Source organism: Apostichopus japonicus, chromosome 4 (assembly GCF_037975245.1).
Source record: "Apostichopus japonicus isolate 1M-3 chromosome 4, ASM3797524v1, whole genome shotgun sequence".
NCBI classification, from domain to species: domain Eukaryota; kingdom Metazoa; phylum Echinodermata; class Holothuroidea; order Aspidochirotida; family Stichopodidae; genus Apostichopus; species Apostichopus japonicus.
Window position 1 is genome coordinate 6225597 of NC_092564.1, and position 25577 is coordinate 6251173.

A 25577-nucleotide genomic window follows, 5' to 3' on the forward strand; every position below is an offset into this window, starting at 1 on the left:
CGTTTATTGACCTCTTCTCCGAGATCAACAATTGTTTGAAACCATTAAACCTCTTCATGAACTTTACAAGGTTACTATTATGAGTCATGTAAACAATCACATGACCGCACTCACCCAAAATTGTACCCTACAGGTGCTACTAAGAGTCTTAGTTCAACGACCTGCACATAATCTGACTTTCCATGATTCAGTCTAGTTTGAGTATCATGATCTGTGTGTAAAAGGTTCGAACTGACTGATAAACTTTGTCAATGTTTAGGCTCAGCACTAACGGAAGCACCGTCATAGCAGATCCAGCTAACTTGCATATTTAATTAGTGAATTACTTTATCGTTATTCTTCCATATATGGTTGTGCTTCTCAAACGTGATGCTAAACAACTCGAAATCATTTGTGATTCGTACAGCCGGATCTCGAAAGAGATACTTTGAAGAGACTCTGCTAAATAAAATGAAAGTAAACGACAAAGGCAAATGATTATATATTTAATTGAAATTGTAGTGAGTTGGAAAATCCAGAACAGTGAAACAATTTCCAGCCTCCACCGGGATTCGAACCCGGGCCTCCCGCTTTATATGCGGACACCCTAACCACTAGGCTATGAACGCTGATTGTATGTCCAGAGGTTTGAAACCGGTAAGGAAGGTCGTAATTCCACTGTGGGCGTTTGTCACCTTTATCGAAATATACTAGTTCTGTTTTGGTGACATATTTGCCTTACTCTAGAGATCAAACGTGATGGTAACCAACTCGAAGTCATTTGTGATTCCTAAAGTTGGATCTCGAAAGAGATACTTTGAACAGACTTTTGTTAATGAAATGGAGGTAAACGACAAAGGCAAATGAATATATATAATTGAAATCATAATGAGTTGAAAAATCCAGAACAGTGAAAAATCATCCATCCTTTCGAACCCGGGCCTCCCGCTTTATATGCGGACACCATAACCACTAGGTTATGGACGCTGATTGTATGTCCAGAGGTTCGAAACCGGTAAGGAAGGTCGATATATATATATATATATATATATATATATATATATATATATATATATATATATGTATATATATATATATACCTCACATGAAATCATTCAGGGAGGTCAACATATTCACACACATAGACACACCCTCGCACACAAACACTCACACACATGTTTGTTACGCTTCTCTCCCATTGTCTTATCCTCAGGTAAGTTTGTGTAGTCGACATCACCCAGTCCTGGACCCCGTAGGCCTCGAGCAACCATGTGATCACGTATAATCAGTACACAGTACATTGCTCACCAACCTTTCACCTTATAATGTGTAATATTTTAACCCTTTCTAAGGGAATCGCGATACTCACTTGACGTGACATCGTCATGATCATACGGTTACGGTCTAGTCGATGAAAGGGGACCGAGGGTTGAAAGTGGATCAAGCTGTTTAGTTTTCTTGTCCAGGCTCGATCTTGGGTTACTTTTCTTTAAAAAGTATATAAAAAGGTATATAATCATATTTAATATTTCCCTTGAAGAAAGCCTGTTCCGATTTTATTTCTTCTAAATGGTTGCAAAGGAGTAAACAAAAGTACAGGGTCTTTTTGCAGAGAGTAACTTATATTTAATACAAAAACAGGTTCCGTTCTTCCCTTCAGCATCAGTGTTTGGACGCTTGCGTAAAATAGAGGACGCTATCACTAATTAGGGAGCAGAGCCGTATATTGACATAATACACGCTTTTCCACAGTACCAACACTAAACAAATCAATTCCTGTTGTAGAAACGACTGTCGGGAAGATATGTTCATGCCGTAATACATGTTTGTTTTAAAGCAGTTCATTATGGCCTAACTGTTCAACAGTTTCCTATTACCCAAATTTATTAGTACTTGAATCTACGAGGGCGTATATTTTCCATGGTTAGTTAATCACTAACCGACGAATTGACTAAACAACAGCTATAAATCACTGCATCATTTGTTACATTACAGACCTTGTTGTAGCACACTGAATTAACCTTTATGAATTTGAATTAGTGCAATACAAAACAAATAGCGATCTAGTGTAAACAGTGAGATCCACCTCGTGACTCTTCTTGAGGCCTTTATGGTTCAAGGTAGGGGTGCTAACTTCGCGGCCGTCGGGTAAAATGCGGCCCATGAAAGAAAAATCGGCCGAAAACCTTGCACAAATCGGATATGCGGGCCCCAATGCCTTAATCTTCAGCACGCTAACGGCATAACCTGCACATTGCTAAATCTACAGGTATAGTTAGATGTTCATTATGCCTGGGTCTTTGCTTCAACCATGCAGTGTTTTGAATCTGACGCCGGGTACAAAGCTAATTGAGTATCCCTGTTTAGGGATGTTCTACTTTACTCACTGGTTTGCTATCATCATATCACTGGCCAATAGTCCCACGAGAGGCCGTCGACCTCAGATACAAAAACAGTCCTTCAATGCGGTTACTGAACTTCATATGCTTAGCATTTGTGATTCTACTTGCATCTACGTTTTTGTCGTGATGCAAGTGTTATGAAAGAAAAACCCTTTTTTTGACGTTTATCATAATTTTTAAATGAAATTGATTTAAGGTACATAGTAAACACACATCGAGATAATAGTATCATTTTCTGATTTTCTTTTCATTCTACGAAGTTAAGAAGAACAAAGTAGTGACAATGTTTTACGCGTGTTTCCTAGATTTCACGGTTACACCTTCGGGTATGCAAATAAGTAAAAATTGCAGAATTAAAGAAAGTAAAGGGCGACCTCACTACTCTATAATAATGACAGTTCCATTAGCAATTCCCACCTTCAATCTTCGTTTTATTGGTAGTAAATTTCGAAGCACACATTCTCATTTCTTACATAAGAAGGTGAATTTCTTATACGAACAGTACCCCGTTAATGAGAAAAGATTTATTTCTGACAAAGAAAGGTTCTTGTGTTTGGTTTTTAGGGGTTTATTTTTTTATTCTTTCTAATAGGCCTTTATATAGTTAATTAACATGGCTTCAAACAGGGAGAAGGTTGGTTACAGTGGTAATTGGAGAGGGGAAACGAGAGAGGGGTGAGGAGGAGAGGGGTATATATGATTAAGGAGAAGTGGAAGCGGTCAAGCCTCAGAGTAACGTTGCTGAGGACTCAGTGAATAAAAACAACCTATGTTTACCCGCAAAGACCGCGCTCGATATAAATATAAATTGAGGTGGGGATGGGTATGGGAGTGGGTATTGGGGTGGAGTGGGGTTGGGAATGGTTGATGTTGAGAAGGTGGAAGGTGGCGCATTGGATAAGGACACGGCGGTACGTAGTACAAGTTGGTATCAATTTTTGTATCACAAACTCTTGTTTCTTTATACGAACGTGTTTCTTGTACGACAAGGGATGGTTCCTCTGTAAATATTTTTTGAATCAATATTGTTCGAATCGTAATCATGGGGTACCTTTCATAACAAACTACATAAGGACGATTTACTACTGCGAATTAATACAGTTTCACTTCACTGTTTTTTTGTGGAGCAAGCATAGCTTACTGCCCTAATGGTATAGGAATCAAACATTATTCCATTCTGTTTTAAATTCGTTCTATTACATTTCTTAGCTGATATATCCTATGTTTATGTTATTTTGTCGATAACGTAAAAAAAAACCTTCGTGATCACGTTCTCTGATTGTCGAACTTTTTCCCCGACATAAGGCCACATGATCGTGTGTACTTCATTATTACTCATCGTCACCAAAGAGAAACTAATATGAATTATTAACTGACAAATATACTTGTCATACAGTCTCCGATATAGCAAACATCTGTATGAGACACACCCTACCAATACGGCCATAAATTCTGCCGTTGTAATCAAGAACTCAGAAATAGTACAAACAAAAACTCTATCGAAAAATAAAGGAAAGAACACGCCGCTTGAAGCAAAAACTAAACAATATACCCCGGATGGACTTTGGACCCAAATGCGGCCCGTTCATTTTGGTCATGGTAAATACAAAACACTCGACAGAACCAATTACACGTGTTTGAATAGGGCAACCCTTGATTATACATCAGTACACTAGGCAACCACTCATATATAGCTCTCCACTTCATCGCCTGATACTGCAAAGGGTTTAGTCAGGATGACAAATTCGACCACCATTTTATTACAATATATAACTTGGAACTGCCAGGCCAAAATGCATCTTTAATGATAATTGTATAATCCTACAATAATTTGTGGTGAAATTATGCGTTATAATATAGTCACAACTAATCTGAAGTTACTTAGCAAAATTACAGAGTCACACTTTCCGCTGCTTCTTTCTCAGCCTGGTGCTTGAGAAACGAATTGAAAAGAAGTGCTGATTGGTGAAGAAGGGCGATGGGGAAAGGTGTGGGGAGGGGAGGGGAGGGGGACGTGGGAGGGTGATTGTAAACGGTAACATGCAGGGGTAAGCCAGAATTTTTAGCCAGAGAATTTAAGTTTAAATGAAGCTTGCATTGACATGAATTTTCTTGACACAACATAGGCTCAAGCCCTTACGATTGTCAATTTTGTTAGGGAGGGGGAACCAAAATTTGGATGACTCACTATTTTGAGGAGGAGTCTAAGAAGGAGGGTGAGGGGTTTAGATGAACATTGGGGCTATCATTTCCATAATTTTGGCTAGATTGGTGGGGTATATGTGATATATCTGTATTATATTCATCCATATGGAGATGTTGTGCTTCTATTAAATATGAAAATCAAGTTCCATACTACGCACGTAACGTTCCCTAACGTTTCAACCACTGAATCAAAGCTTAGGTGGCTAATGTAGAAAAACTTCTGAGATGCAGAACACATATCGTGCTGTAAAAACAAGTAGCTTATCCAGTACCATATATAAATATAAATGCTTCTGCTTTGGCCAATTTTATGCGGTGCCCCTGAAAATGTCTGAGGGGTGGGGCAGTTTTCTCCCCTCCCCTCCCCCTCCTCCTATATGCCTACACCAATGGCAAAGATACCATCTGTTTTCTTTTCATTTCGTCAGTACTAATACGTAGCTACGCAAACGAGTCTACAGCGAGATTCATCACAGGATACAATATTGTAGACATGCGCCCTCGATATATATGAATAACAGTTTTACAACACAGTACGCGCGTGTTCACCATGTAAGTACAACGTCGTAGATATCTATCGCTTCTCTTTTATTGACTAACTTCTAACTTCTAACATAGTAAAGTAATACTTTTCGATTGATTTCTGCAATCCTTTGTAATATTATAGTTACGGCGTCAAGTTCAGCTGCTTTTCCAGATTTCAAGAAACGTCATATAGACACAATTAGAGTAGTGCACGTCCGCTTGAAAGGTTAACCATTGTCGGACAAATAGCCCTAAAATGACTTATTTTATTGAGGTATTTTAGCATTTTCTTAGTTATCATAATCCTTTTTGATGCTTGGATGTTGAAGAAGACGATATATAATACTGATGGTCTAAAATTCTGGAGGATTGCAGGTGATTCAAGGCATTTTAGAAAATCTTGGGTGAAACAATTAAGAAAATTCCGAAGCGAGAGCTGGCATATGGGTTGGGGGAGCACAATGCTAAACTTTGAGCTCTTCTAGCTCAAAAATCAGTCATGGTGGCAAAAATTGAATGTGCTGTGATATCCCAAGCCATTAGCTATCAATGCGGGTGGGGTTATAGGGCATTTCAGTTGAAAACTTCTATCTATGCTGCTCTAGCAGCCTTGGAAAGCGACCAATTTAGTGTGTGTAAGCCAATGGAGCAATTAGTTGTGGCGCGACACCTGTAATGCATCACGTATGGATCACTGCTGTACATGTACCAATTCCACTACGATGGAAACCTATAACATTAATAAGACACCATAGAAATAGGGAGTTGTGACGGAGGCTCATGGGGCGAGACGGTACACAATTATTCGTCGTTTACCATAATATGAATATACCTTTAAAGAAACGATATCATATAGCTCGTATCGTATATATCTCGTCGTGTTGTCGTTCCCATGGTTTTCATGTCATCACGTGTACCTTGTGACAACTGTCCAACAATAAAGCTACCTAAAATTTGTTTATTTTAAAGGAAACTTCACACAATTCCTGAAACAGTGAACGAGTCTCTGAATAAAGGAAATATTGCACGATTAAGGGGATATATACGATATTCGTGTATTTGTTTTGGCGGGGAAGGGGGGGGGGAGGGAGGAGGGGATTCTGAGTCTTGACTCTCTTACTGGTTACTCCACTGTGTACATTCTTAGAAGGATACCCTGTGATTTCAATATTATATTTTATTTCTGAATATAAGCTATACCTCCCCGAAAATCATATTTGAAGTTCATTTTATTTACAGAAAATTGCATGAATGAAGTACCAACTTTTCTAACGTTTTTCGATTTTTTTATTAATATTGTAACCTTAATTGAACAAAACCTATTATGTAAAGGTCTGTGAGAGTTGTATACTAACTCTAACCTGTAAACAAAGAAAAAAAAACCTTTATGTGTTGGCAGCTGTAATTTTTTGCACATCCAGTCGCTATAGATTTTCTAATTTCATGGGTGGTCAACATTTGGATTTTCTGATATTTTCCCACATAATTATAAAATAGTGATTTCGACATTGTTCAAGAAACCACTGCTTTATATATGCTATTTTTCAAATTGAACAGGATACCGGTGGAGCCACCGTAAGTCAATTTCACTTATCACTAACACGAAGAAAATGTCATTGATAAAAAAATGAATAATAAAAATAATAATACTGGGTGGACAATGGGCAAGCTCATTTTACTGGGTGGACAAACTTGGCTGAATAATTTCTCCTGCAGTTAGTGTGATATATACTTCCGTAACTCACCATCATATAAGCGTGCAGGGGTCTTTTTCTACTCCATCACTTGAAAACAAAAGTAACCAAATTTAAATATTACATATCAATGGTCAAAAACGAAACCATAAGGGCCTATAATAATACTTCAAATTACATACAATAGACCCCATTGTCAATAACCTTCTCAATGTTAATTCAGGTATTGAAAAAGCTATTTAGAAACCAGGATCGAGTATCGTAGGCCTAATAAAATAATACTTCACCTTAAAGCACTTAAAGGGGATTTTTTTTCTTCTTTTTATAAAGGCTTTTTATAATAACTGTCTCATATTTGAACTAGCCTTGTATAATAGATGTATACTAAGGAGTATACACTATACTACACAGACAATCTACAAACACTTAACAATTTTATTTTTACAATGGCGTTAACTGATTATGATCTCTTGATACACTATATACGATATTTTATTATTCTGTATATAGCTATATACATCTCACCTTTACCACACTGACCCGAAACGACCTGATCACAGGAAAGAGGAAATTTAGACTTTATTTACCTTACGCCGTATTTTATGGTTATTTTAGAACGGCTTTCAAACAATATGCTCATGTTATTGTGAAGCTGTAGCTAGTGCATATTTATTTATTCTCTGTAATGAAAGGACAGAATACATATATAGGCCTATATAGGTATATACAGTTGCATGATTACATGATAAGACTTGCACGTGCTGTGAACATTGTCATTGACTTTGAAGATAAAAGGTATATTTTTGCCATAGATGGTATATTTCATGCAATATTTCTGATTGCTATTGCATATAGACAATGTGAAGGTAACGGCCGAAGTAACGGTTGCGCGAATTTTCAGGGTCATACAATATGTATTATAACTACGTGATTACGTACTGAAAAACAATATATGTTTATCATCGTATATATTAATTGGGTTCTGACTATACGGAGATGTAAACTCCAAGGTAGTATATCCACTAAAGCCCGCATACTCCAAGCAGGGAGTTTCCATAACAACTCCCTGCTCCCAGCGTTCTGTTTTATACCATGTACCGTACCATGCGGACATAACACACTGTTGTCATGCACCGTATCATGCGGACATAACACACTGTAGTATTCCCATGGTATACATAATGAGATCGCCAGCAGTAAGGTTTCTGGCAGATATATAAACTGGCTTTTATAGTTTACCCGTAATTATTGGACATTTTTTTCCCCTTCTTATTTGGAGACCTTATCCCATCATTTACAATATTTCTGATCAATCTTCTCGTCTTTCGTAATTGGGCAACATTATACAGTTCTACAACAGAGGTAAAATTTACGACAGTAAACGCCGTTGCAAACCAATGATTGATCGCTTTATATCCAGTAATGAGAGAAAACTCTGAAAGCCACTTTGTTTGAAATCTCTCCAAACAAAAAAACCGGTGGAGATTTCATTCAACGATAAAAGGGACGTTTGTTGGCAAAATAAGACACTACCATCAGAAGAAGATAGACGCTCGGTAAAATATATAATATGTAGCACACATGGGAGATTCGTACATCAGAAATGTAAACAATATTTTAAGAAAGGCTTATAAACAAGTAACACGCTCACGGTGTTAACTTCTTGCACATGTAAGCATCGCTAACAGTAACAAGTTTTAGTGTTACAAAAGCGAGGATTTTGTATACAGTTCTGCAAATACATGGAAATTGATTTTTTTTTCAACAAAAAGAAAAAACTTATGTTGAGTTTGTTCAAGCAGGTTTCAACATTCTATTTTCTCTAAGGTTTGACGTGTCAACTTAAAATCCCAGCATTTCGGACAGAAAGGTTGACTAATGCTATATATGTAATTTTGGACGACGTTGGGCTATAGGCTGATATAGAATCAGCATATCAAAGGGGTCTTGAACCTTCAATCTGATAATTATGTTCAATATGTCTTACAGATGTTCGGGACATGACATGAGTTCCTATCCGGGGCCCGGTTGTTGCGCACAAGGACGTCGTGTCTGAAACGTGCAGCCAGCTCGTCCCATCTCCAAAACGTTATAACATGGTTGAATTTTTAATTTTGAACTGGTATGCAAATACGTTTGATAACATTTCGAGAAACTGCTTTTAAACCTGGACGGAACTTGTGTCCACTATCTGTAAAACTCGTACTGGGAATCGGACTCCGACCGGTACTCTTAGGCCCAAACATGTATCAGAACTGGGTAGCCCTAATTTAGTCCACCAATATTTTAAATTCTCTGAAAACATGATGCAAATGGTTCAATCAAATTATCAAGTTTTAACTGTTTGTGCTGTAAAACCTATATATTTTTGTCAGAGGCTAGAGTGATTGCATAATGGAGGTCACTGAGTTCGGACTCGGACGCATAGGTACCTTGGACTCGGACTTGACACCGGGCTCGAACTAAATTAAGCCGGACTCGAAATTGGACTCGGATATATACTGGACTAGGTTACAATCCTACCCGTTTAAGTTGAAAATTCACCCAAGATAGAACCAAACTACTTCACTGATCGATCCACTCTCAACCTCCGACAGCTTGCATCGAGACTAAATGACTGTGTGATCATCGTTTAATGTGTATATCACGAGCCCCTTTGATAAGGAATAAACATTACACGTGATCTTAGCCAAAAGGCTGAGAAGAACAATCAGTTTTTGAGAGATATATACTGATGTATGCTGATAAATTTGATACAAATAGCCACGGTTACATACCTACCATTATCTGTAGCTACATATTCGTAACGACTATATATATAGCCTGTGAATAATTTGAACGTGAACCTCAGGATCAAATATTGTTTATCAAGAGTTGTCTTTTTCTGAACTGGCGTTATTGCCAGGTGATTTCAATCAATGCATAGGTTCTCAATAACATGCAGGAATAAGATTTTGTGATAGTAGCATAAAAAACTCTTTAAACGTTTGTTATACATTTCTAAAGTATATAGATATCGATATACATTTCTACAACACATTCTAAATGGGTAAACCATACAACCCAAATAGGGTAAACTGTCCTACCAACACTCTATGTGTAGATAGACATGCTTGTCTAGAGAGTGAGAGAGAGAGAAGGAGAGGGGAAGGGGGGGGGGAAGAGGGTTATATCTCCGAGTTTCTACAACACTTACTAAATGGGTAAACCATACAGCCCAAATAGGGTAAACTGTCCTACCAACACTATATATGTGTATAGAGAGAGAGAGAGAGGGGGGTGGGGGAGGGGTTTCGGGGAGGAGGTCAGAGAGTTATATTCCGAGCCGCTAATTGAGGAGCCAGGAGAAATAAAGTATAAAAAATGATGTATTCTCACGTTCAAATAATATTCTGCAGGAAACTTGAATACTTCAAAATGGCGGAAACATGTATACTTCAAAAAGGCAACTCGATTTTATTATTGTCCTATACAGCTGCCGGCGTCTCTGCGGTAATTTTACTTGTAAGAACTTAATGACATTTTACCAATCGTTAACTATCAAACATGACAAGCTGGCTACAACATGTCTCGCAAGAAATGAAGAGATAACACCCTTTACATTGAACATGTCCACCTATATCTTTGAATGTAGCCTATATATATATATATATATATATATATATATATATATATATATATATATATATATATATAAGAGGCATTTAGAATGCATTTAGACTTGTGAATTGGGCGGAGAAATATTATCCCGATGACAAAGGGAAATCCTACCGCCTTCCCTTACCCATAATTCAAAGTCTTTATTTCTGGGGACTTATACTCTGCTGGGGTCAGATTAGAGAACTTAAAATATATGAACCAAGAGCTCGGCTAACCTTTGTTAGGTGACAATGTCTGATTTTCAGATAAATTAGATTTGTCATCTCAGGAATTCGGGTCGCGTTCGGTCTGTTTCTGCCGAGCGATACTGACGGCGACAACAGTTTTAAAAAGAAAGGAGTGACCCCAAGATCTTAAAAAGTTAAAGCTTGGAAGTTCAGTTACAATTAACATCCATCGCCACGTCATAATTCTTCGATCGTCAACTTACATATTATGTAGGAAAACAAAAAAGAAAGGTAGGTCCATGTAAGCTCCCTCAATCTATGGTTATACTTGTCGCCTATTTTCACATGCGGCCGGCCCCCGTGATAAAAACAATAAATTTCAGAGATGAGAAGAGGGAAAAGATATACCAGGGGAAGAAAAAATAATGTAACGATATATACATGGTTATAACGACCACCAGCCTATTGGAGAAAGAAATGTTATATATGACCTGAGCCATTACATAAACATATCATAAATCAATGCTATATGAACAGAGGTTCCGTGACTCGAACATGATTTTGTTTGAACCTCTAAAATAACAAGGTTGGTGTACAATAACGTTTTGCCGATACGTTATTTTCAGTATTTCAACTATGATCTTTTCTTGTAACGATAAAAACGACTTTTCATCGTTAGTATATGTAGCCTATACCCGCATGTTCAGTATTGATGAAGAGTGGCTGAAAGGCATAGAAATTAAACCTACTACAACTTCTATGCTGAAAGGAGACCCACTGTAAGGAAAATGAACATATTGGGCAAATAAATTAATCAAGCTAAGCAATATGTATACATAATTGAACACTTGAAGTAAAGTTTGAGCAGACTTTGAACCTTAATTAATAATAATAATAATAATAGCTAAACTACCATTATGAGGAGAAGTAAGCCTATCCTTATAGCCTCCTCCTCTCTGGATGATTTCAGTTCCTGCTTCTTATACCGAAGGACAACCAAAGAGCCAACAGGCAAAGTGATTCTTTGATAAGTTTATTTTGAGAACTTTCAATGTAACACTGTAGCTTACACATCTGTTCAAGGTTTGAGCTGAAATGACCATAGGACCTCCACAACTAACTATAGAGTATATGGTGAATCTACCAGGGTTGTAGCTAAGATTTTGCAGGTGGAGGTTGAATTTTCTGGAATGGAGGTTGCCTGCGAATTCCGCGTCCTGGGGGGGGGGGGTAGAAGGTGAGGGTGTCCTCCTGAATTGTTGCCTTATTCACAGTGCTCAGATGCAAAATGGTGACTGATATGGCCATAATTTGACGCATACACATTCCACTACTTCAGACCATTATGGAGGAGACAATAACAGTTTTAATTTTTAATATGGGAATTTACTGTGAAAACTTTCTCACATGTAGTTCAGTCAATGAAGATGTCTCATTGACATAGTGTGTAAAATCAGAAGACGTCGGAAGAACGATACGAGTAATACGACGATTGTATGCCACACACGTTCGCGTAATTGGTATTCAATATAGCGCTAACGCACTGAGTAGAGATATTCAGTAATTCAGTTTGTTTATAGTTGCGGTCGAACAGCACAATGACCTTCCGATTTCGTTATTTATAATAGTTTTCCAAAGATCAAATTTTGAGTAAGAGTGATTTCTTTTACAGTCATTTCGTGACACTATTTACTGAAGTTTGTACCGGTCGATCAGAAGCGCGAGTGCCGGTCGGTATTGGAAATTTTTACTTGGTGTACCGGTCGGCAAACGTTAGTGCTGGCCAAGTCCGACCGGCGCCGACCGGCGCCGACCGGCGCAGCCACAACACTGGCATCTACGCAATGTACGATGTTCATCCTAGAATTATAATGTTTACTAGATTTTGTAATAATGACCTCTGTGTCCCTCAAATGACCTCTCACCTCTATGAAGACCAATAGGGCTCTTGTACTCAGCAAGGTGTATCCACATGTCAATTATATAGTTCATCCGAAGTTCTCGAGTTTACATGATTTTCAAACTTTGACCTTTTGGTGACATCAAATGATCTTTGATGACCGTAAAAAGCAATAGGGTTCTTTAACTTACTAAAGTCCATCCATATACCAATTAAAAAGTTAAATCTCCATATACTTTTGAAGTCATATGAGCTTACAAGCCAAGGCGTCACACACACATACATATATACGTACTCGCACACACAAACACGCAATCACGGGATTCCATTTGCCTTCGGTAAGGAAATCAAATGTGATATGCACTGGTGTTCCAAATACGCCAGACATCTAAACCTTATCCCTAATGGATATGTGGTTACACTTCGACCAGCGAACAGCTCCATTCTTCGATTATTGCATACATACGATTGTGCACGTGCCTGTCTGTATACATGATACACCCGTTTGATATGTATGTTGTTTGTATGTATTATATAGTAGTAGTAGTAAGTTGAGTCTCGTCTATCCGACATGCTCAGTGATTAACCTCCGCCACGTATCACGATCTTGCGCAAGGTTTATTGCTTCCTCGAAATTGTTAATATCAATGTCCTTAAATTGCGACTTTATTTTTCCAAGCAAGGTATAGTCACGGACCTTCCTACTGGTTTAGCAGTATGTCTCAGTGCTTCTCTTAAAGCAACCTTTGCTGGAGCGTCCTCCTGGAGTCTTGCTACATGACCGAAAAATCTCAATCTTCTATGTGCGACTATGGATGACCAAGGTGTTTGGTTGGTTTCGTTGTAGACCTCATCATTTGATAACCAATTGTTATTGGTCCATCTAATGTTGAGAATATTTCGAAGTAGTCTCCTTTGAAAAGTGTCAATTTTGCGATCAAGATCCTTCGTGGTGCCCCACAGTTCGCAATTGTACAAAAAAAAAAAACTCTTTAATAAAGCCTCAAAAATCCTAAGCTTAATGTTCCGGCTTATGTTTTTGCTTTTAAAAGTACTTAACATATGTATCATATACGATTTGTATATTATTATCTGATCCCGCGCATAATGTGCAGACTTGTAACGTAGCTATTTGTATGTATGATGTACCAAGCTGTTGCGCCTTTTGCGCGCATGATTATTCGAGCTGTGGTGTGTCTTGTTGCGCGCATGATTATTCGAGCTGTTGTGTGTCTTGTTGCGCGCATGATTATTCGAGCTGTTGTGTGTCTTGTTGCGCGCATGATTATTCGAGCTGTTGCGTGACTTGTTGCGCGCATGATTATTCGAGCTGTTGTGTGTCTTGTTGCGCGCATGATTATTCGAGCTGTTGTGTGTCTTGTTGCGCGCATGATTATTCGAGCTGTTGTGTGTCTTGTTGCGCGCATGATTATTCGAGCTGTTGTGTGTCTTGTTGCGCGCATGATTATTCGAGCTGTTGTGTGTCTTGTTGCGCGCATGATTATTCGAGCTGTGGTGTGTCTTGTTGCGCGCATGATTATTCGAGCTGTTGCGTGACTTGTTGCGCGCATGATTATTCGAGCTGTGGTGTGTCTTGTTGCGCGCATGATTATTCGAGCTGTTGCGTGACTTGTTGCGCGCATGATTATTCGAGCTGTTGTGTGTCTTGTTGCGCGCATGATTATTCGAGCTGTTGTGTGTCTTGTTGCGCGCATGATTATTCGAGCTGTGGTGTGTCTTGTTGCGCGCATGATTATTCGAGCTGTTGCGTGACTTGTTGCGCGCATGATTATTCGAGCTGTGGTGTGTCTTGTTGCGCGCATGATTATTCGAGCTGTTGCGTGACTTGTTGCGCGCATGATTATTCGAGCTGTTGTGTGTCTTGTTGCGCGCATGATTATTCGAGCTGTTGTGTGTCTTGTTGCGCGCATGATTATTCGAGCTGTGGTGTGTCTTGTTGCGCGCATGATTATTCGAGCTGTTGCGTGACTTGTTGCGCGCATGATTATTCGAGCTGTTGTGTGTCTTGTTGCGCGCATGATTATTCGAGCTGCCGTGTGTCTTGTTGCGCGCATGATTATTCGAGCTGTTGTGTGACTTGTTGCGCGCATGATTATTCGAGCTGCCGTGTGTCTTGTTGCGCGCATGATTATTCGAGCTGTTGTGTGACTTGTTGCGCGCATGATTATTCGAGCTGTTGTGTGTCTTGTTGCGCGCATGATTATTCGAGCTGTTGTGTGTCTTGTTGCGCGCATGATTATTCGAGCTGTTGTGTGTCTTGTTGCGCGCATGATTATTCGAGCTGTGGTGTGTCTTGTTGCGCGCATGATTATTCGAGCTGTTGCGTGACTTGTTGCGCGCATGATTATTCGAGCTGTTGTGTGTCTTGTTGCGCGCATGATTATTCGAGCTGTTGTGTGTCTTGTTGCGCGCATGATTATTTGAGCTGTTGTGTGTCTTGTTGCGCGCATGATTATTCGACTTTTTGTGTGTCTTGTCATAATGTATCCATGTTTGAAGCAGATGGTTGCGTTAAGAAGGTCATTTGAAACCATATTTTACTTGCCACCAGATCCACGCCTCACTTTTCCCCCTCAAATGATGACTGAAACTACGGCAGTCTACAAGTTTTAACCCTACATCTCTACTTTAACCAGGGAACTTGAAGGTCCCAGCTCTAACAGTCTATTGTGTGCACCATATACCAGCTGTTATCACTGAGACATACCTGGTGTCGCAGCAAATTACAGTCTTTTTTCGAATACGCAAAGAAACAGCCTGTAACCTGATAACCGTGTCAACCCAACATTTGTAAAAATATGCAGGTATATGAAAGCTCATTTACACAAGTCAGGCAAGCTACCTCGCACAAGGTTAACTTCATTGCCACAGATATATACATTGCTTACAACAAGTTTGGTCCGTGTTACGTCTGTAGACTAAACTCATCGTAGGTTAATGCGCATATGATGAGCAATGCAGGTATATTATACACTTCTAACGTGATGTGTGTCATACCTTACCATACTTTACTGTATGACGTCAAATCCTTGTATTGCAATAGACACTGCAGCCATTCGAAAAAGAATAACTCACTCAGAATTTGATCTTGAACTTGACGAAGAAGAATGTATGGAATCTGTTCCTATAGCAGCGATTGTTTATTTTCAAGATTATGTATGATAGAGTTCTGCAAATGATTTACTAAGGTTTTAGTCTAAGCATGCACAAACACTTGAGCTTCTTTCCAACACGATCGAGTGTTCCGACCGCGAACGTTTTCGCTTATCGGAGACTTTTTTTCACATATTATACTCCGATATTGCATATCAGAGATTCACCTACACAATAAAGAGTGTGTATAAACGGGTATTACTTAAAATGTCAGGATTACATAGGCTAGTTGTGATTTTTTTTTTATAATGATACATCAATGCCGTTCATTCGGAAGACCCATTAGAGCCAGAAAAATATATTTTTGCAAATATGTGACGGCCTAGCTATTTTTCCGAGAAGTATATATTATTCAAACTTTTCTTTCTCAAAGCATACATTTTGAGCAAAGCTGCTGGGTTTTTTGGGGCGAGAAAAATGTTGGCATCTTCTAAAATATATTTCTCGAAGAAGTAGATTTAAAACAATTGATCTTGGGTAATAAATTGATCAAATGTCGTAATTATGATTTAAGGGCTCGAAGACGGAGTATATACCTAGTAAATATACCATGCACTATGTCCTTATTGTCCTGACAAATCGCAAAAGTGTAATATGGTCAGGAGAAATAGTTGTCGACAATATTTTGAGCTAGATGCTGCTCTTCATGGAGGTGGGTTGGGGTTGGGGTTGAGGTGGGTTGGGGACCATGTCCATGAGTTATTTGCAAGAAATAAAGGTATTGACTATTTCTGCCACTTTTCTTCTAATTACCATCCATTTCTTTAATATTTAATCAAGCTATAAAACGTGGACTATGCCAGTACGTTCTTTACATGATTCGCAAAACCGGTCTATACGTAAAAACGGTACTATTAGCTCATGTTAATAGTTTAGGTTGGTGAATCTCAAGTGTTATGGAGCCTACAGAAGCTCATTTGAAATATTACCCATATGATGATCGTGCATGAAACACCAGCGTAGGCTATAATAGACCTTTTCTTTTTGATGAGTGTTAAGAAAATGACGGGGATGCGTATACTTGTCGCACCCATTCTTGCCCCCAGGGACGCGGAAAAGTTCTTAGAAGACCCAGTACTTGTTTGTGAAATATCGACGATGTTATAAAGAGGCTGGAAACCCTAACCAATGAACTAATATATAACATTATATGATATGCAGTAACCTTAACCTCAACATGCATGTGTACCTCATATTATGATCCACTAAACAAAAATCATAACTAACATGGTCATCTGCTATACATTTATGTGATAGTTTTAAGATCCACATACTAAGGACCATGAAATCCTTGATGCGAAAACTCATTAAACACTGAAGAAGCAAATGGTTCAATAAAACTATATAATGACCTCATACTGCCATAGGGGTCCGTGTGCAACATTCGACCTCAAATTCCTGCACAACTAAACTCACTAGTGGATAATATTATAAAGTCATGGAGTGTTTCACGATGGCATATAATCAACATATCTGACGAATATCTGACAATATATCTGACGAATATAGCCACCTTGCTTCCGGGTAATATATGAACTTGGAGATTTATTATAAAACGATAATACTAATGATCTTAAAATCATCGACATACAACCTCCTCAAGTGACCTAGAACACTATATTAGTGAATGCTTCGGCGGAAGGAGAAGCATGTTTATTTTTTCATATACATGGTCATTTGTATCACTAAAGCAACCTTTAATATAGAACTCTACAACATCCTAATAAACCCAGAAGGCCTCATGAACAGTACTATACCGATAAAGAAGAACCTTTGGATCAGTTAATCCTCTCTGGGCTGAGAAACAGTCTGTCTACTTTCAAACTGCGACCATATAAATGATCTCAAAATGACCTTTGGCTTCAAGTCCTGATTCCCTCAAATAATTCACAACCCCATCACCTTTGTGAACAACTTTGGCGAATGTCCATGCATGTTTGCAATGGGACCGTGCGGTAAATTATGTATGTTCATATGGATTTTATGAAATGCCACTTAAATTACAGTTGGACTCAAAGTTCAGAACACACCAAAGGAACCACACCCAATGATTCAAGTTTTTACCAAAAGTTTGAAGAAACAATTTGTAATCTTGGAAACTGATGTAGTTTACATGGAAACGACTATCAGCCGTTCTGATGAAGTTGCTCGTCGTTAAAGCGTCTTGTTATCAGGCGTCGATGGCAAACGTTTGAATTTAGGTCTCTTGTAAAATAACAAGTTTAATATCCAGAGTTCTTGCAGAGTAAAACTTCGAAAACAACAAAATGTTGCAATTCCTATTTCTATTAATTCATGACAAAAGTGAAAATATTATCTGCACAAATAAACATGAAATAACGAAATGTGACCTTTTGGTGAAAAGGATCGCGTGATGTTTATCATTAATGTAACCTTTTATCATCAACGTTGTTTTGGTCGTTAACCTCCCCCTTACCAATTTCCATATAACGTATTAGGCATTTCCCTCTCAAAGCTTTTGTACCAGGTCAGCTGGCAATTTTAACGTATTTTTAAGAGCTTCATAGGGATCCAAATCCGTCTAGTTTTACGATGTTTATATGAGGATGAGGAAATTCGAATATACGTACAAAGTATGTGAAAAAGCACGTCCCATTACTTTAGCTTTTCGAATACAAAACTAAATAAGGTAATGCTTTGTTTTCGTTTAGTTTTTTTCATCTTTCTAACGGATCGCTGTTAACCGGGGAGGAAGAGGAGAGATAGGGATTGGGTGGGGGGGGGGGGGGGCGTGGGTACTGAGGGATGAGGAAAGGGGATGTAGTTGGAGTTTTACTTCACAACAAGCATGCAACGATTTGAAGTTCGATCTAGACAACATGAATTTTCGTCAGTGAAATGACGAAGGAGTTGTTCTTATAGTTTGTTATCTATTTAAATGTGCAAGTGATTTTGTCCACTGTATCATCATGCACTTGGAATATTACGCAACAAAATTCAGCATTTTTTTCTCTCGAATACGAATAGTGGAGGTGAGATATGAATAACTATGAACAGTTACCACTTCGAATAATTAAAATGTTCACACTACGGTATACTTGCAACATACAATGCTATTAAGTCCACCTTTATTATTTCATTCCAATCACTGAATATAAGCAAACTAGTGACCGTGATTTAGCGTTACAAACCCCCCAAATTTATCTTTTGAGACGTCTACAAAAATAATCATCATTTCATTGGCTAGACCCTTGCAAACTAGTTTAAATTACAACTAAGAAACTTGTTTCTGAACAAAGGACGCAATTTGACTATTGTATATACATACAGGGTAGTGTTGAACTCTAAAGCTATATTTAGTTATAGATACATGATATTTTTTTCATGCTAAGTTTTACTAACCCAAGAATGTCCAAGAACACTAATTATGTGTATGACGCAATGGATAAGTAATTTAACGAAAGAGATTGCTTAGTAAGAACATAAACACATGTATTGTTTTACAATTGGCATATTTTTTGTCTGTAATTCTACGCCTTTATTAATGTTCTGAAATTTCCCTTTATTATTGTAGTGGGGGTGCGCACTACTTACATGATACCTACATGATACCTACATGATACCTACATGACTGGACCATGAAACTTAAAGTTTCATATAGTCTCTGTTCATTTGCAGTTTCAGAGGCTAGCTGCGTAGCCAACTTATTCTGAGCCCGTCACGACGCTCACAAGCGCCCTCACTTTGTAGGTACCTACATGACTATACTCCCTGGTGTGTTGTCCACCTAAAAAATAAAACCATGAACAATCGAAAAGTTCTTCCTGATACTGCAAGCACTCCACGCACACTGCGTCTTTGCAGGCAAATGGCGTGCTAGTTAACCATTGCCATTTACTTCATTGATTGTTTCGACACCACTTTAAGTTCAGTTTCGCGGAACTGATGTATGGGCATTTGCAAAATGTATCAACGATTCCGTTTGTTTATTTCCAATGCAAAGAGGACCAGTTCTTAGATTTTGGTACACCGTACTTTATTTTTTTTCCAAGCGTTTCAAGCGTTGCTATGTCAATAAAGTGCCTGACTCAAGTTATAAGGTACTATTATTGTATCATGTATACTATCGTCATTATAAGAGTTACACCAATAATTTGGATATTTCACAATAAATGCTTTAAAAGGATTTCTTAGTGTGTACTATAGATCGCAAAATAATACATAGCATTACCCTGCAACTTACAACCTAACGTTGTTTTAAACCTATTTTGATGTAGGCTTTTCAAGAAAAGTGTACAGCCTCACGAATCTGTCAGTTACGAGCTTGTTAGCTGTGATTTGAAATCTTTTCTTAAGGAAGCAATTCAACACATTATGGCAAGAAACAGGAGTGGTATAACCATAGCTACAACTTGTTACTTCCTTCTCGTGCCCCCCCCCCCCCCTCAAAAAACATAAAACAGAAGACCAATACAAAACCAAAGTTCAAAATCGCCAAAAAAACTTCGAAAAATTCAATGCATATATATCGCACCATGTCTTCGTCTTTGTCCCCGAGAGCGGCAGTTCAACCTCTTAACCAATTGAAAGACTAATTTCAAACCCATATTTCCTCTCGAGGTAAAAAAAGGGACACATGAATATGAACACGGTACAAGAAGTAAAGAGGGGGTAAAAGGACTTGTAATTACATTATGTAACGAACGCTCTTTAAAGATGTTTATATCATTTAGGGCCTCCCCAAACCGTGCCTTTTCAAAGCTATCACATAGCTAACCCATTACCACCAATATAAGACGAAGCTTCAAGTTAGTTATTTATTCTGACATGGGCGGGTGTGTGATCCTTGTACCGTCATCGGTAAAGCCCCCCTCCCTCTCCCATCCGTCAAATTGTAGTATCATACATTGTAGTATCAAGGAGTGTTAGCTCAGTGGTTAACGCCGGTGCCTTTCAATCATAAGGTTTCCGAGTTCAATCACTCCAAGATTAATGTATGTCGTCCAGTTACAGAGTTGTTGACAATTTACAATTCATAATCATGGACGTTAAATATGAATCTAAGAGACTGACTTTGGTCAGCTTGCGGCTTTGATAAGCCTTAGCCAATGATTGCTTCTTCGCGAGTTCCTGCTTGCAGGGGGATCTAAAATACATACATACAGGCATGCTGTTAAAAGGTGTAATATTTCTTCATGCAGCTTGCTACCATCAAGATTATTTCTGGACATTGAGGTGGATCGAAATAGATTATAAATATATTAGTCAAGGAAAAAAGTATGTGAAAGTATCGGCAAAATACCTAGTTCAGATTTGAAGATTTCGGTTACCAATTTTTCTACATTTTAACATATTTGGCGTCAAAACCGAAATCCAAAAAGGCTTAAATTTTATTTAAAGCAAATCTGCCAATGAGCATATGCGAATCGATGAAATATCGTTGCTACATCAGGTATATGGGCCAGTTTTTATTTCGTGTGGCCGTCCTTTTTCTTAATTTATATTTTCATAGTTATATTATATCTTTTAGACAGTAGTGAATACTAACATAGGTAAGTATAGATATGTAGGCTAGGTAACTATTAATTCGGGATATTTATTTCAATATTTAGACATCGCTAGTTTGTGGGAATTTCTTCTTTCTAATTACCCCCACATTGTATTACTGCAAAACAACAATACAATTGGTGCTCACGTAAACTATTGCCGTTTTGTACACAACAGTCGAACATGTACAATTAATAATTGTCATAAACAATTCACCAAGGAGTCTGACGTCATTCAAATAAATGAAACGTCGTTACCATGGAGACGAGTCAGTACATACTTCCCTACGAGCTTTATGTATTCCCCATACTTTTATTTATGAATACTTTATTAATATACCACTCTAATGAGACTATAACAAGAATGTTAACTAAAATCCTCCGTTTAATATATTCCTTACTCCTGATAAATACAACACAGGTAGTGACACACTTGCTAGACACTGATAATGTACTGTGCATAGCATACCCGGATGCATATACCTCGAGTACATGACATCATCTCATGGTATCAGGCATATTGTGACACCCATGCATGATGTGTTATATTTTTTAAACACATTTCAACCACGACATGGAGCATGCATAGTCATGAAATATCAAACATTTGATCCACTTTCAACCCAACGTTCCCCTTACAGTGAGACGTTACCAACTTTGCCACAGCTGAAACCCCAAGAATGTATACGCCTATATCACGTGATCTAATCACATGACCAACAAACGGTCAGTACAAGACCATACATCAACTCAAGTTTTCGGTTATGTTTCAATATAGCCTAACAATAGCTAATAGGAACAGTCCCGGAGTTACACAAATTCACGTTTTCAATGACATCATTATAGGCTTACTGGACAAGTGGGTATGGCGTGGTTGTTCATTTGTAACAACAACGGTATTGACAATAATGTAGAAGACTACACGTTTGTTACTGATGCTTGAGAAGGTCCGTATCATGTGACTCCATTGGTGGTTGGATGGATGAAACAAAAAGTACTTGAATTGAGATCTATCAATTATATTATGGAGCTATTAGTCCATGGTTTTGTTCAATGTGTGTACAAAGATAGAAGATATATTTATAACTTTTTTTCAGCGTGGAGTACTGCATATCCGCGAAATGTACAATTCAGACTTATTTGAGTTAGTTCTCTGAGTCCACTGAAAATATCATGGGGGTGGGTGAAGTGAAGGGGCAAGTCAGCAAACAAATACAAAAAATATCGTGTAATAGAATAATAGAATGACATCTTACCACTGCAATGGTTTCCCTCGCTTGTCGAATGCTATGGAACGCCGTCAAAACAAGATGGGCATTTCTGATTGGCAAGCACCCTGAGTTCCAAACCTGTGATATTGATTTCACACAAATTCGGATCTACAGGGTAAGTGTTAATCAGACAAACAGTAAAGAGTATTCGAAGATATAGTGGCATCTTGGTTGGGCTGGTATTGTTTGTTGGAATGGTCCATCCTTGATCTATTTCAAAAGCATCCTTATTTCCTTACCACTAATATCCTTATCCGTACAATGAACTGGTGACCCTGGTCTGACCTCCCTCTTTGCCAAAAATAGCGATGACTTCAAACACTGAATCGTCCACAACCGTTCTTTTCTTTGGTTAACATGACTCATAAAACACTATGATGGCCAAGTGCAGGTTTGGCACAAGCTAAATATTACATACATTGAACAAGTTCTACAACAAGTCTCTCACAGTTGGGTGAAGCTTTCCCTTGCTTCAGCTACAATAAATGTACAATTTAGAGAGCAAAAGAAAACAGTGAAGAAAGAGACAAAGAAAGCAAGAAACAAAGAACGGAAGAAAGAAACATGAAATCATATATATATATATATATATATATATGAATATAAATATTTATTTTATTAAAATATATATCTTTATAGTTCATTAGACGTGTACACCCACTCTGCCAGATCATATAACCACACTGGGGTTTCCCCCAATCTTCTCGAATAAACAAGCAATAAACTCTCCTCACTATATAATCCCTGCCTGCAATTGTGATCGAACACAGATAACAGAAAAGTAAATCGTCATTTTGGGCGGAGGTCTGTTTTTGTACATCCCAAATGGCAAATACTATTCATTTTAAAATCACTGCTCCTTTCATTCATCGTTTTCACGTCACGTATAAATTCTATCACTCGATCGATATCTTTAATACATACTTGATAGCCTACATGTTAATATTGCTTCTTGACTTGGCTTGGATATTTGCTTTTGTCAGTGTGAGTGAAAGGAAGGATCATTTTATGCAATCAATCTCTTTTCTTATTCAAGTTGCTATGGCCATTGCGATTGAATGTTTGTTAGTTCGAAAGCTTGTCTTTGCCACATGTTTGATTGAACAAATCGCCTCCTTCAAAGTTTCAGCTCACAGCTGATTGGAAGTATAGTTTTTTACTTCCTGAAAATAACAAGATACATGCCAAAGCAATCAAATCAAAACGGCGGTGATACATGTTACAATGATATTCTTACAAACAAAAGAACACATTGAAACTATATAACACATTACAGAGTTACACTTATAACATTAAAACCAACGAACACATTAAAAACTATGAAACACATTACAGAGTTAACAGAAAAGAATTATAGCATCATCTTCATCAAATAACATATCATTTTTGTACACTAAGTCTTCTCTTGGTGCTTGAACAGTATACATATCTGTCTGTCTGGTGGTTTAGTCGGCGGTGATAACTCACCTACACAAGGTTTTTTTCATGCCTTTGCTAAAAAACAGCTCGCTACTTTAATACTTTCGACCCTGTAAATAAACAATACAGCGAAATATCCCTTTTCAGCCCACCCCCCCCCCATTCCCTGCAAAAATTGTATCTGGTCCTATAGAACATAACAACAACAAAAATGTTGTGCATATGCTGCTTCTCTTTGATATGGATACGAATTTGTATCTCATTCGGTTAAGTCGTGGATTGTGTTGATGAAACAATGCTCTACAAATACTTCATTTTTGTGACTTCTGTTCACCGGTTCGTCAATATACTGCAGTTGCGATCGAAGCATTATAAAAGGATCAGGAAAAAAGAGCATTGAACATATCCTCCGCAGCCATTTCTTTATTATTTCCTTAGGAGTAAAAAGCTTCGAGGACAGTCCAAGTAAAATATCTTCTTTTTCATAGTGATGTATGTCTCATAAACTATGAGATGTCTGCCTACATTATTTACGATAACTTACGCATGAAGAGGAACATAAAATCCAGGCGTCTTTACAGGAAGTTTACGTTTCAGAGGCCGGGCAATTACAGCGGCCTTTTTTCCTCTTCTCCAGATGCGTGAATACAGTGTGACGTAATTAAACGCATCCTTCGTAGCTATAGAAGGGGGAAATTATCGTCTTTTTCCTGTCCATTGTACTCTCTTGTTATATAGCATTCATGTTGTGTACTGGGATATGACAGTTTATTTGAAATTTGAAAGTTGGAAGAAACAACAAATATTACTGCTTTAACATTGAAAATATCCAATATATTTTCTTAAGGACGGAAAGGGAACGAGAAGAGATGGGTCTAGTTTGGAATTTGGAGATTAATGTAAACGAAAGTACGTGACTTTGCCTGCTATGTTCCTACAAAAGTGCAACTCTCACAGTGTTACACGACAAAACAACACGACAAAACGCTATGTATACTAATTTAGATGGTTGCACCCTCAAATACACGTGGATGTTCATACACAGCATTTAATCTAGCACAGAACGTGAGTTTTGTTTTATGATAAACAGAACTGATCATCTACAAAATTGATTTGCAAATTATAAAAAAAATGTATTATTCTTCCCTTGACACGGTTGAAAGCAAGACTTCAATCCGTGGTTAATTGAATGTTATCAGAGGGAACATTTGTGGATATATTATGTTAGATATTGGTCCCACTTGTTATGTATTGTACATTTCATGGTTGTGGGTGGAATGAACATAAACCGAGACATGAGATAATGACTCTTATTTAATTCTTCTTCGAATATTTCATAAATATTTGCATGGCAAAGTTATGTAAGCTATTCAACAAAAAAAGTCAAGTCACAAAAATAAAATAACAGGCTCCATGTTAAATTAAAATGAAACCGTAACCGGTGAGAAGATACATGGCATTAACAATGTGCATCTGTATGTAACATTGTATACAATCTATGTATGCATGACACAAAATTATTTATAAGTTGTTAGAGTGGCTATACTCATGATATAACAAACGCTTGAAAAATGCCAAGCAATAATACTTTGAAAGCATGGGAATTAGTAAACTTGTCTCTGACTCAGTTTCAAGAATGATGTTAGGAAAGATTATAAGATAATTTCAAGAATG

General features: G+C 37.9%; 1 long non-coding RNA gene and 1 other non-coding gene across 3 annotated transcripts in view; one reads left to right on the top strand and one right to left on the bottom strand.

Annotated features, from left to right (window-relative positions):
• Window positions 1-536: 536 nt before the first annotated feature.
• Trnay-aua (transfer RNA tyrosine (anticodon AUA)) lies at window positions 537-608 on the bottom strand. Its single transcript has one exon. It is a non-coding gene; the product is annotated as a tRNA-Tyr (tRNA).
• A 14691-nt stretch (window positions 609-15299) lies between these two features.
• Window positions 15300-25577, top strand: part of LOC139966287 (uncharacterized) — a 68715-nt gene continuing 58437 nt past the window's right edge. For both annotated transcript variants that reach the window (XR_011792528.1, XR_011792529.1), the window contains exon 1: window positions 15300-15357. This is a non-coding gene — a long non-coding RNA (uncharacterized lncRNA). The remainder of the gene's footprint in view (window positions 15358-25577) is intronic.